Genomic DNA, 13,048 nt, shown 5'->3' with positions numbered 1-13,048 from the left:
AGAATTTAAAATTCTCCTCCTCACCTTCAAGGCCCTTAATAATATGGCACCATTATACCTTAAAGAGCTGATAGTACCATATCAACCCACTAGAGCACTGCGCTCCCAGAATTCGGGCTTACTTGTCGTCCCTAAAGTCTCTAAAAGTAGAGTAGGAGCCAGAGCTTTCAGCTATCAAGCTCCTCTCCTGTGGAATCATCTCCCACTTTCAGTTCGGGAGGCAGACACCATCTGTACGTTTAAGAGTAGGCTTAAAACCTTCCTTTTTGATAAAGCTTATAGTTAGAGCCGGTCCAGGTTTGTCTTAGACCCGCTCTTAGTTATGCTGCTATAGGTCTAGAATGTCAGGGGACACATGACACACGGAGCTTCTCTTCCCAGATTCTCCTTCCTCTTCTCCCTCCTTATCACATCAAAGAAATTAATATTTCATCAATACATGTTACTGATTTGACTTCTTCCCCGGAGTCCCTTTGCCTTATCGTCCGCAGATCCAGGGCCGCAGCTGTGGCCACATCGTGGATTATGATGGTGGATCACGTATCAGAGATCATGATCGTAATGGTGGATGCTGTATGGCGGATCCTGTATCTAGCTGGCTGATTGTGATAATAATAGCGGATCCTGTATCGTGTTGGCATCTGATAGTGGTTGTGGACCACGATCGAGGTGGCAGCTGATGATGATGGTGGATCATGATCGTGGTGGCTGCTGACCGTGGACTATGATTACAACAAGACTGCTTGATATACAATATTTCTCCTCAGATACTCGACCATTACTGACAATAATCCATCAATTCATTGACCTTCCATTATGCTACAAAGTGTTTATTCTAATCAATGCTGCAAATACCCTTATCTTTCTGATGTTCTCCATTACACGTGGCATCTATTGCACTTCTGTCCGTCCTGGGAGAGGGATCCCTCACATGTGGCTCTCTCTGAGGTTTCTACGTTCTTTTTACCCTGTTAAAAGGTTTTTTGTATTTTTTTAGTTTTTCCTTACTCTTGTTGAGGGTTAAGGGCAGAGGATGTCACACCCTGTTAAAGCCCTATGAGACAAATTGTGATTTGTGAATATGGGCTATACAAATAAAATGTGCGCGTCTCCCAGTCTCAACATCCAGAGTTCAATCCGTCAAATATATAAAGTCTGTTTCAGTCTCCCCCACAGCTCAGTTCAATCCAGTTCAAACAGAAACAGATGCAAAATACAGATGCCAAAAAAATTGTTTGTTCAGGAAAGTAAACAGAAAGAGAACAACAACGTTCCAATATTCAACATGTACAGGGCATTCATGGTACCGTCGATGGTCAAGTCGGTTACTCAGTGGGGTATAAACCAGCCAAAAGCTCCAGGGAAACTCTGTAGGGAATAAACAATCCACCTGCCTGGTATACCTAATTTTCTCCTGATCCAGACTTCTGAGACGAGGCGTCTGCTCCAGAGCAGAGACAACATGCAGACTTTACAACGCACTTTTGTAAACGTAAAACAGATGATCGTCTGCGACCACAAACCAGTCGGAATCTACTGGTCACTTCTGTGTGATTGTTCAGATTACGCAGGGTTGTGATTATATTGGGCTGTGATTGGACACACATAAGAACACACACGCAAAAAGGCTGCACCTGCTGTTGTGGCAGCGTCTGGGGTTGGGCAGGGAGACATGTCGCGGTTTTGGTTCGATAATCGTTACAGACCTACTATATTGTATAACTGTTTGAGGAGGACTCACTAGTGACAAGGATTCATTCTGAAGTAGACTCTGGGGCATTTCCATAGGCCAAGCAGCCCACTCCAAACAGACAGGTTTAGAACGGACACAGCACAAGCAATCCTTAATGAATAACTAGTGGGCAAAACTTATTAAAAGGTCAATTCAGCCAAAATAATTATTTTTTCATACACACACTCAGAATCATGTTTGTTTTTTCTGATGAGGTTTTGAGATTATTTCTGGCTCCACAATGTAATTTGACTCAGTAATTACTGAAAAACATTGGGCTTGAATTTATTTTTTCATCTGATTGATTGATTGACTGATTTAACTGTTGAAATTAAATAACAGGAAGCAACTATGGGTAAAATGGCTCACTTCATCTATGGTCTGTTATTAGATAGGGCTTTTCTAGACTTGATGACCACTCAATGCACTTTACACAACAGAAGTTAGCTTGCGAGTCTCAGAAAAATGGCAAAGAAAGAGCAACCAAATTTCTGAGTTCCGCTACAACTTCCTCTGCAAAACTAAGCGAGAAAAGTGGAATGGGAGGGGGTGAGGTTTACTGGCTACAGATATTCAAAGTGTAGCCAGCTCTTGCTAGCTGTACCAGGATTACCAACCCTATCTTTAACAATACAAACCTCACTATGCCAATTTCCATGGTATCTGTGCTATCGCTGTTTTATAAATATTAATGAAAAATAATTTGACTTCATTGGGCACCACAAACCCAAACAGGATTTAGCTTTGTCTGTGACTAATTATTTCATATAGAAAAACATAACAGGATGATAATACAATATTCTGTTATGTTGAATGTAGACACAAAAGGTATGGGGCTTTATAGGTGAACCACTGATGCTAGTTCCATCCATCCATATGAAAGAAACTAGCCTAAATTAAAGTGATGTACCGTTGCCTATAATTGATCTAGCTTTCCATGCTGAGAGAGAATATAAAATAGAATATAAAAACTGCTCATCTCAGAGCCGAGGCTCTGCCCACACTCCTTCCATCGCCATTTGGTCTTGAATTAGAAACACGCGGGGTCTGCGTGTCCTCTCATCCTCAGCCATGGGCCACAACTGACATGAGCTGCTCTGGGCCGCACAACTTCTCATTGAGGCGAAAAATTAGCGCCCACATCCCTGCAGACATGACTGCGCCACGCAGCATCGATGACCGAGGACACCATGCAAACCTTCCACGTCTCATCTCTGGCTGAGAAATTATCGACAATTGTGTGCAGCAGTTGTGTATGTTTGTGTTTCCTTCATCCAGCTGTGGTACTCCCGTGTGGCGGCGAGCCCTGGACATATCTCATCACATTTATCACACCTCAAAGCTACAGTCACCAACGAGTATCTTGGGCGAGTGTTGAAGACGAGAAGCCCCGTTGGTTCCGCTATACACAAATGTCTCAGCGTTCATCCATCCAAACTTTGATTTGTATATTAATGAACGGCGCGATGAGAGTGAGCTCAGTCTTCGCCATGTCGTATGAGGCATTGTATGACATTACATTTGGAAAAAATAGCGAGGCTACATGAAACTGGCAAAGATGGAACGGGCGACAGCACCGTCTCACTGGGCTGCAACCGCTGGAGCGTCCGTTAACGGCAATTCAGCTGAGAGCACCGCTAGTGTGCAGCACACTGTACAACATTCAAATATACACCTCTTTCCCGGTGTGAGTCATAGGCAGAAAGGTAGCGGTCGTATTGATAAGCGGTGCCTGTCACGCACTGAACCTGAATCTACCAGCTCGCAGTCTTATGCTCGTCTTACCAGTAGCGGATCCTCACATCATCTCTTGACGGGGCCACCGGCATCTACATCCAAATGCACGTCCGTTCCTGGAAGAGAGGCACTGACGATAGAGAGTCACTGGTGGAATGTGTGTGTGTGTGTGTGTGTGTGTGAGAGAGAGAGAGAGTGTGAGAGAGTGAGAGAGAGAGAGAGAGAGAGAGAGAGAGAGAGAGAGAGGGAGAGAGAGAGAGAGAGAGAGAGAGAGAGGGAGAGAGAGAGAGAGAGAGAGAGCACGAGCATGTGGATGTGGGGGAATCAAGTGATGTAAGCGATGTAAGTTAAACGCAATTAGTTCAGATGGTACCGGAAGACAGGTGATTTTACTTTAAAGAATAAAAGCGCACACACGTTTCATCTGCAGCAAAGGCAAAAATAAACATTTAACTGATTTATCTACAAATATTAATGTTAAAAGGAAAGATCATCTGCGTGGCAATATCCAGAACGTATGGCTATTTTATATATTATTATTATACTTTTAAATGTTAGCATTCTGTACTCATCTTTTGACTGAGGTTTGGTTTCACAGCATCTCTCAGTCCTGTTTGACATCAGTTTCATGTGGGATAGATAATATGTTGACAACTAGTGCACATTAGTTCTTTGAAATATGAATACACCCAAGAACAGCTTGTATATAGCCTTAAACTCTTGATACTTGATACAACTAAAAGAGAGGAGCCAGGTGGCTTATAACCTATTTCCCATTAAATAAAACGTAAATTGAAAAAAATCTGATGATGAAGGCTTCTTTTGAGTTTTTGCAATATAAATAAACCCTGGAAATCAAGGTGAACAATGGTGTCGGGGTTCTTGTTTGGTTTGTTTGGTTTGTTGTAATTTCCAAACATTTTTAACAAGTTAAAACAACAGTTGACTGAAATTCAAGAAGCATGGTCATAAGATTAATCATATATTTGTAAATTCAAGATTCAAGATTCAAGAGTTTATTGTCAAATGCACAACAATTACATTAAGCAATCACTGGCAATGAAATGCTTGGGTCACAGGCTCTCTTATCGCAATGCTCAGAATATTACAGCAAAAAATGTAGAATCAAATATATAAAATAGAATATCAAAATTTAAAATAGAAAATAAAATATATATATATATATCTAAATATATATATACACCTAAAGAAAAAACAATAGTGCAATTATGTGCAATAGTGCAAATATGCTAAGGTGCTGGTTTAGTGGAGTTATTGCAGATTGGAGGAGTTTAAAAGTCTTATGGCCTGGGGGATGAAACTGTCTCTGAGCCTGGTGGTGCGGCCCGGATGCTGCGGTACCGTCGGCCGGACGGCAGCAGGCAGAACAGTGTATGGCTGGGGTGATAGGGATCTTTAATAATCCTGTTGGCCTTCTTCCTACACCGCTGGGTGTAGAGGTCCTCCATGGATGGTAGCTCCGTCCTGGTGATGTGTTGAGCAGACTTCACCACCCTCTGTAAAGCCTTACGGTTCAGGGCGGTGCAGCTGCCATACCAGGCGGTGATGCAGCCAGTCAGGATACTCTCTATGGTGCACCTGTAGAAATTGCAGAGAATCCTGGCACCCATGTTGAGCCTCCGCAGCCTGCGGAGGAAGAAGAGCCGCTGTCTGGCCGTCTTCCTGATGGAGTCTGTGTGGTGGGTCCAGGTCAGGTCATCACTGATGTGGACCCCAAGGAACCTGAAGCTGCTGACTCGCTCCACCGTAGTCCCGTTGATGGAGAGGGGGGCGTGTTCTACTCCTTGTCTCTTCCTGTAGTCCACGATCAGCTCCTTCGTTTTGCCGACGTTGAGCTGGAGGTTGTTGTCTTGGCACCAAGATGTCAGGGCTCTGACCTCCTCTCTGTAGGCCTTCTCATCGTCGCCGGTGATCAGGCCTATGACAGTCGTGTCATCAGCAAACTTAACGATGGTGTTGGAGCTGTGGGTGGCCACGCAGTCATGCGTGAACAGGGAGTACAGGAGAGGAATGAGCATGCAGCCCTAGAGGGCACCGGTGTTTAGAGCCAGGGTGGAGGATGTGGTGCTGCCTATCCGCACCGCCTGTGGTCTGCCCGTCAGGAAGTTCAGGATCCACTCACAGAGGGCGATGTTGAGCCCAAGGTCTCTGAGCTTGGTGACGAGCTTCAGGGGCACGATGGTATTGAATGCTGAACTGTAGTCAATGAACAGCATTCTCACATATGTGTCCCTCTGGTCCAGGTGGGAGAGGGCAGTGTGAAGGGTGAGGGAGATGGCATCTGCAGTCGACCTATTTGGCCTGTAGGCAAACTGAAGTGGGTCCAGTGAGTCAGGGAGGGAGGAGGTGATGAAGGGTTTGACTAGCCGCTCAAAACACTTCATGATGGTGGAGGTGAGTGCTACTGGGCGGTAGTCGTTCAGGCAGAGGATTTTAGTTTTCTTGGGAACAGGGACGATGATGGTCTCCTTGAAACATGCGGGGACTACAGACTGGAGCAGTGACAGGTTGAAAATGTCTGTGAACACATCTGCCAGCTGATCTGCACACATCTTGAGAGCTCGGCCAGGAATGTCATCAGGTCCAGGTGCCTTGCATGTGTTGATCCGGTTATTATAGGGGGGCAGCGGTCCTCCTGGGCCTCTTGGATCTCCACAGCCGGGGAGTTGCTCTCAAAGCGTGCATAAAAGGTGTTCAGATCCTCTGGGAGAGATGCAGACACTACATCAGTATTGCTGGTCTTTCCTTTGTAGTCTGAGATGGTTTTGAGTCCAGCCCACATGTTCCTTGTGTTGGAGCCCTTGTAGTGAGACTCCACCTTGTCCCTGTAAAGTCTCTTGGCACTGCTAATAGCACTCCGGAGCGCGTACCTGGACTTCCTGTATTCCTCCAGATCACCTGAGATGTAGGCATCAGTCCGTGCTTTGAGTTTTGCATGGATGTCACCATTAATCCAGGGCTTCTGGTTTGGGAATGTTCGTACAGTAATCCTGGGTACGACATCATCGATGCATTTGCTGATGTAGCAGATGACTGCGTCCGTGTACATGTTGATGTTGTGATCCTGGAACACGCACCACTCCGTCGTGCTGAAGCAGTCCCATAGAGCCTATTCTGATTGGTTGGTCCACCGCTGAATGGTCCGAGTCACCGGTCTGTCACGTTTGAGTTTCTGCCTATAGGAAGGCAGCAGCAGAACTGAGACGTGATCCGATTTGCCGAATGGGGGGCAGGGGAGGGCCTTATACGCATCCCGGAAGGGAGTGTAAACATGGTCGAGCGTGTTCGCACCACACGTAGGACAGCTGATGTGTTGGTGGTATCTCGGCAGGATTGTCCTCATCTTGGCGTTGTTAAAATCACCGGCCACAATAAACGCAGCCTCGGGCCGTGATGTCTCTGTCCTGTCGATAACCGCATGCAGCTCGTCCAGTGCCTGATTAGTGTCGGCTGTATTAAGGGATTAAATGGTTGTATATGAACGTGGCTTTCATCAATTCATCAAGTAACTGTCCAAAACATGAAAGCATAATGATTCAGTGCAATATATACAAAAATATAAGTCGTATCAACATCTGTGTGTAGTCAACAACTGACTGTCAGATTAACGAAAGTATAATGCAATAATATTTTCATAATATATTGTCAGTTTTCATTTTAAACTCAATATCACGGTTCGCCAAGGCCTCAGTATTTTCCTGTCCCCTCCCTTGTCTCTATGTGTTGTCTGTGTGTTTTGGTGGATTCACATGCATCCCATTTACCTTATCAAGTCCATGTGTAAACCCCAGATTTAAATTGTTTCATCCAGTCATCGGTACAGTGCTCTCGTGCTCAGTCTTGTAAATTTTCTACTTGGAATGTATGATCTTGCTTGTTTGTTTTTTGCCTCATTAGTAATCTGTGCTTTTCTTGCCACTCTATTGCTTTTCTTGTCACTCTATTGCCACTTCCCCAGAACACCCCTCTAACCCTAATCCCTCTTTTTATTGTTGTATTCTCATGTTAAATGTGGTCAGAGTTAATAAAAAAGTGCTAAAACCATGTTCGAGTAATCTCTGGGAGCTTATCTCTGGGAGCAGGGTGTTTCTTTAGTTAATACCTGCTTTCCAACGGTTATTTCCACGCTCTAGGTAGTCTGACATCAGATTACCTAGGACGTACATATTTGGATATCTGGTCCAGGTACTGGGAAACATAAGCACACCTGCCCAATAGAGGAACACCTCTACCTCCTCAGTCTGCTTGGCTCAGAGTCTGCTACTGCTCTGCTCAGGGGTACACAGCTAAGCATGTTATGAGGTTAGTCAGTAGGCTTCTCCGAAAGTGCTTTTTTAGTTGTTAAGGAAAGTTACATTTGTTTGCCTTTCCTTAAGAAGAAAACACAAAGCAACAATGGATAAACAGCAGCCATGAGCAACCGTCTTTGTTTGTTGACACCACTTCAGTCAATCAATCAAATTTTTTACGTATAGTCCATATTCACAAATCACAATTTGTCTCATAGGGCTTTAACAAGGTGTGACATCCTCTGCCCTTAACCCTCAACAAGAGTAAGGAAAAACTACTAAAAGACCCTTTTAACAGGGTAAAAGAAGGTAGAAACCTCAGAGAGAGCCACATGTGAGGGATCCCTCTCCCAGGACGGACAGAAGTGCAATAGATGCCACGTGAATGGAGAACATCAGAAAAATAATAGTATTTACAGCATTGGTTAGAATAAACAGTTTGTAGCATAATGGAAGGTAAATGAATGGATGGATTATTTTCAGTAATGGAAGAGTATGTGAGTAGACATCTTGTATATCAAGCAGTCTTGTTGTAATCATAGTCTACGGTCAGCAGCCACCAAGATCAGGTTCCACCATCAAGATCGGATGCCACCATAGTCCACTATCCCTCGATCATGGTCCACCACCACTATCCACGATCAGATGTCAACACAATCCAGGATCCGTCATTACTATCAGGATCAGCCAGCACGATACAGGATTATCTTTGATTCGCGATCCACCATCATATTCCACGATGACCTGGATCTGTGGATGATAAGGCAAAGGGACTCCGGGGAAGAAGTCAAGTCAGTAACATGTATTGATGAGATATTCATTTCTTTGATGTGATAAGGAGGGAGAAGAGGAAGGAGAAGCTGGGAAGAGAAGCTCCGTGTGTCATGTGTCCCCCGACATTCTAGACCTATAGCAGCATAACTAAGAGCAGGTCTAAGACAAACCTGGACCAGCTCTAACTATAAGCTTTATCGTAAAGGAAGGTTTTAAGCCTCCTCTTAAACGTACAGATGGTGTCTGCCTCCTGAACTGAAAGTGGGAGATGATTCCACAGGAGAGGAGCTTGATAGCTGAAAGCTCTGGCTCCTACTCTACTTTTAGAGACTTTAGGGACGACAAGTAAGCCTGAATTCTGGGAGCACAGTGCTCTAGTGGGTTGATATGGTACTATCAGCTCTTTAAGGTATAATGGTGCCATATTATTAAGGGCCTTGAAGGTGAGGAGGAGAATTTTAAATTCTATTCTAGATTTAACCGGAAGCCAGTGTAGCGAAGCTAATACTGGAGAAATGTGCTCTCTTTTCTTGGTTCTTGTCAGGACACGTGCTGCAGCATTTTGGACAAGCTGCAGAGTCTTTAACGACTTACTGCTGGAGCCTGATAATAAGGAATTACAATAATCCAGTCTGGATGTAACAAACGCTTGGACAAATTTGTCTGCATCTTTTTGAGAAAGGACATGTCAGATTTTTTAGATGATACGTAAGTGAAAGAAGGCGGTCCTAGAAATTGGTTTTAAGTGACAATTAAAGGACAAATCAGGATCGAAGATCACTCCCAAGTTCCTGACTGTTTCACTGGAAGCAAGGGCAATGTCATCTAGCGCAGCTATATCATTAGATAATGTCGAGGCAAAATGATGAACTTCGCCTAAGAAAAACTTCAAGTCCCATAATGCACCACCAGCAGGCCAGTGCAGGCTGCTCATTATGACTTGAGTTGGAACACCTGCAGATGAGGACTCTCAGCAAACGTCTCAGCAGAGAGAGAGAGGCAGGAGAGAGGATTCAGCTCATGGTACACTAAAGAAGCCACTGGTACTGTGACAAGTCTTTTATTTTGATGATTTAATATTGGAAGCGCTGCTATCGTCATGAATGTTAGGATGTCTTGTTTGACGAATTGTGAAATAAGAACCAGCAGCACAGAGCACACAGGCACAGCATACAAGCTGCATGCATATAAGTTTGGCTTTTTGTTTAAGTGTACTTAGTTATTTGTTCAATTTATATAGGTGTTTGAATACTGTTTACATTCATTCATTTACGTACACTGTAAAAACATATTTACTTTATTTATTGAAGTTGTTTGAAATATATTTGTATAACTTCTTGTTCTTTTTGTGTTTTTGAAGGCTTTCAACCTGATGAACCAACCAGGAAACAATGAACAAATAAGGCAAAATAAACATTGAGCTGTGTTGAAAAGAGTTGTCCCGTGCGTCCTTTGGGGGTGATGTACCAGGCCATTGCAAGTTGGGCAGGAGTTGAAGGAAAAAAACCTAGGAACTTGACAGATTATGTATCTCTAAGGTGTTTAGGGCCAAGTATTAGAACCTGTTTTTTTATCTGAGTTTAATAAGAGAAAATTGCTTGAAGTTTAGTTAATTGATCACACTGTTCTGGTTTTATTGAGTATAACTGGATGTCATCCACATAGCAATGGAAAGTTACACAATGTGTCCTGATAATGTTTCCTAGTGGAAGCATATATAATGAGAATAAAATTGGGATGAGCACAGAACCCTGTCAAACACTGTGGTTAACTTTGGTGTGCACAGATGACTCATCATTAATTTGCACAAATCTGAATTGATCTGAAAAATAGGATTTAAACCAGTTTAGGGCGGTTCCTTTAATGCCAATTAACTGTTCTAGTCTCTGTAATAAAACGTGATGATCAATAGTGTTGAATGCTGCACTAAGATCTAACAGAACGAGATCTGAAGCTATCCCTGATCTGAAGCTATAAGAAGGTCATTAGTGACTTTTGCCAAGGCTGTCTCCGTGCTGTGATTAGCTCTAAACCCCGACTGAAAGTCTTCTTATTAATAATACTATCGCATTACTTTCCTGAAGAAACTGACACAGCTGTTTGGCTACAACCTTCTCGAGGATTTGAGACAGGACGGGGAGGTTGGATATTGGTCTGTAGTTGGCAGTAAAATATTTGATTTCTATTTACAGTTGGTCTAAATCGCTTCTGAATAAACCTTACGATGTAATGTAACTGCATTACAGTAAAGCCGAGCCATGCACTGAGCAGTCTGATAACATTCTTTTTTTTAAACAATAAATGTGAAAGTCATGGTGTTTTTTTCACAACTGCTGTGAATGTAACACCTTTATTAAGCCAGTTTTTTTGCAAGTTAGAAACAATTCATAAAACCTCCTTAACTCACTAATGAGGACCTATTTGGGAGGGTGAGAAAGAGGGGCAATTAAGTCTGTGTAGATTTCATTGTTTTTAGTGAATGGATGAAAATAAATAATTGTCCAGTGAATTTACAGTATGAGTAAGCGTGATGGCAAAGAGTGTAGCTGCTCCTCTGTTTTCAAGGCATTCCACAATGGTGAACCTTGCCATTTCAACAGTCAAAGTAATTTCTACAGAGTAAGTGACACACATCTACATGTTGCTGTGGTTGTGACATGTGTTAGAAAACATGGAAGAAATTGTGGCTACATGCCAGACAAATAGAGAAGCTGTATGCAGCTCCTGCATTCACACCCAACCAATAACAGGTCTTTTAGCCAAGATCTCTACATAGTGCATATTCATTTTGAATTGTTCTGCCTAACACCATTTTTATGCCACAACAGCCACCCCACCCAATTAAATATGGACCGCTCTCAGATGTTTCTGAAGTTCCTATCATCTTATGGGCAAAGCGGAGGGGGCATAGTGCTATCTTATAGCCCACGATTAAAGACCCACCAGTTCACGTTTCAAACAGATTCTCTCCACTCACCGACGCACCCCTTGATAAGTGCAATGGAAAATGTTACCATTGTACCACACTAAATATTATCTCTGCTTATGCATACTATTTCTCCTTGTGAAACTGTTAAGATGACATCAGGGCCACAAATCTGACTGTGCTGGTCACCCCCCACCAAGACCTCGAAGAGGCCTTCAACCTGTGTCTGGGTCTTGGCTTGGCCAGGAGGCCTTCAGCATGTGTCTGTGTCTTATCTCCTAGGATTTTACTATTCACTCAGTTCACACACATAGTTCATATACATACACACACACATAGTTCAACTCTTCACACACACATCTCTTCACTGCATCTGCATAAAAAGCACACGCCTGCAACTGTTTCTTTGTCATTCCCTCTGCAGAATGCTCTTCGCATGCTGTATGATTGTCTGACCTTCCTTGCAAGGAATAAAGTATATTTAAAAGACTATGATTCTCTAGTCTCTTTATTTCAGAAGTCTCACCAGGTCAAAATTCCATCACAGAAGCAAACTCTGGTCATTGGCGACTCGGTCCTGAGAAACGTGAGGTTAACGACACCAGCGACCATAGTCAATTGTATGCCAGGGGCCAGAGCAGGCGACATCGAATCCATACTGAAGCTGCTGGCTAAAGCTAAACGTAAATACATTAAGATCATAATTCACGTCGGCAGCAATGACTCCCGGCTTCGTATGTAGGAGGTCACTAAAATTAATGTGGAGTGGGTGTGCGCATTTGCAAAAACGATGTTGGACTCTGTAGTTTTCTCAGGACCTCTTCCTAACATGACAGGTTAGGGTTAGGGTGTTGTCTTTTAACCGCTGGCTGTCGAGGTTAGGGTTAGGCTGTCAATTAGACAATTGGCAAACTTTTTGGAGGCAACCTGGTCTTGTGAGGAGAGACAGCGTTCATCCCACTTGGGATGGAGCAGCTCTCTTATTTAGGAATATTACTCAGTTTATAAACCCCAAATGACAACCCAGAGTTGGGACCAGGACGCAAAGCTGCAGTGCTACACACTTCTCTGCGCTCCCTCTGGATCAGTCACACAACCACAACCCCATAGAGAGCCAGGATGGCGGGAGGCTCGTCTGCCAGGAGCAAGAAGCAGTTGGAGAGGATTCAAGGAGGTTGTGGAGAACCACCCCCCCCCCAAACCAGATCTCCCTTTTGGCCGCAGCATATCACCTCTGTCCAGGGCGGCTGATGCAGCTTTGGAGTGGAGCTGTGAACTGGGGCCCGAGCTTAGTTCCTGTGCCGACTTCCAGATCTGGCGACATTGGTGATGGGACGTCCAGGTCCAGTGCAGCAGCAGCAGTGGTGGTAGTGCCCGGTGCCAGGTGCCCGGTGCCCCTGCACCAAGCTCTCGTTCAGATCAGCTACCGCGGCTGCTGGATCCTCGGGGCGAGCTGGCACAATGCCAGTGTCCATCGAGGCCAGCCAAGGAAGGGTGGCTGCAGAAGCCTAGACCACCCGGGACACCAGGAATGAGGGCGATCGGGGCGCCTAGACAGCAAGACTTAAG

General features: G+C 44.1%; 1 protein-coding gene across 6 annotated transcripts in view; it reads right to left on the bottom strand.

Annotated features, from left to right (window-relative positions):
* The window catches only part of LOC117777754 (disks large-associated protein 1-like), a 107,006-nt gene extending 103,355 nt beyond the window's left edge, over positions 1-3,651 (bottom strand). For 5 of the 6 annotated variants that reach the window (XM_034612671.1, XM_034612673.1, XM_034612674.1 and 2 more), the window contains exon 1: positions 3,518-3,651. The gene's annotated coding sequence lies outside the window, so the exon portion shown is untranslated. The remainder of the gene's footprint in view (positions 1-3,517) is intronic. The other variant, XM_034612672.1, reaches the window with a different exon arrangement.
* Between the last annotated feature and the right edge of the window lie 9,397 nt (positions 3,652-13,048).

This window comes from Hippoglossus hippoglossus, chromosome 17, assembly GCF_009819705.1.
Source record: "Hippoglossus hippoglossus isolate fHipHip1 chromosome 17, fHipHip1.pri, whole genome shotgun sequence".
In the NCBI taxonomy this organism is placed as follows: Eukaryota; Metazoa; Chordata; class Actinopteri; order Pleuronectiformes; family Pleuronectidae; genus Hippoglossus; species Hippoglossus hippoglossus.
This window is presented reverse-complemented; position numbering and strand designations above follow the sequence as displayed.